Source organism: Vigna unguiculata, unplaced genomic scaffold (genome assembly GCF_037176805.1).
Source record: "Vigna unguiculata cultivar grain cowpea cultivar isolate G323 ecotype 2 unplaced genomic scaffold, ASM3717680v1 ptg000084l, whole genome shotgun sequence".
Classification (NCBI taxonomy): Eukaryota; Viridiplantae; Streptophyta; class Magnoliopsida; order Fabales; family Fabaceae; genus Vigna; species Vigna unguiculata.
In genome coordinates, this window is record NW_028196727.1 from 130,001 (window position 1) to 131,102 (window position 1,102).

Below are 1,102 nucleotides of genomic sequence, written 5' to 3' on the forward strand. Positions count from 1 at the left end.
TTATGATAAAGAAGAACCTCTATACAGAAGCCTTGTCTTTTGGTCAAATCAAAAAAAAAGGTTCATGTCTATTTTATTTACAACACACAGTACAAATAGTAATTGATGTGATTTGTACATAAATAAAACATTATGATACTTGAATTTCTATTTGAATTTTCTATTTGCTTTAGTTGAATATCTTCTTTTATTCGATTTTTTGAATTGTTTATTTTACAATAGTCGATGATAGTCACAATAGAAATTTCAACGAACTTAGTCAATGAGCTATAATGAGTTATAAAGATCTATCTATAGATAAAAAATACACAAATAAGAAATATCATTTTATGTAATTTTATGTACAGTAGTGGGGAATTATGGGACAAAAAATAAATCCGCTTGGTTTCAGACTTGGTACAACTCAAAGTCATGATTCTATTTGGTTTGCACAACCAACAAAATATTCTGAGAATATACAAGAAGATAAAAAAATACGAGATTGGATAAAAAATTTTATACAAAAAAATAGAAGAATATCCTCGGGTGTCGAGGGAATTGGAGAGATAAAGATTCAAAAAAGAATCGATCTGATTCAAGTCATAATATATATGGGATTTCCAAAGTTATTAATAGAGGGTAAGCCTCAAAAAATCGAAGAATTACAGACGAATATGCACAAAAAACTGAATTGTGTGAATAGAAAACTAAACATTGCTATTGTAAAAGTTACAAATGCTTATAAACACCCTAATATTCTTGCAGAATTTATAGCTGGACAATTAAAGAATAGAGTTTCATTTCGTAAAGCAATGAAAAAAGCTATTGAATTAACTGAACAAGCAGGTACAAAAGGAGTTCAAGTACAGATTGCAGGACGTATTGATGGAAAAGAAATTGCACGTGTCGAATGGATCAGAGAAGGTAGGGTTCCTCTCCAAACCATTCGAGCTAAAATTGAATATTGTTGTTATACAGTTCGAACTATTTATGGAGTTTTAGGGATAAAAGTTTGGATATTTTCGAAATAAAGAAAAATATGTCCTTCTTTCTATTCAATAATTCAATGTCCTATTTTGATTTTATATAAAACAAAAAAGAAAAAATTACTCGATTTTGATTC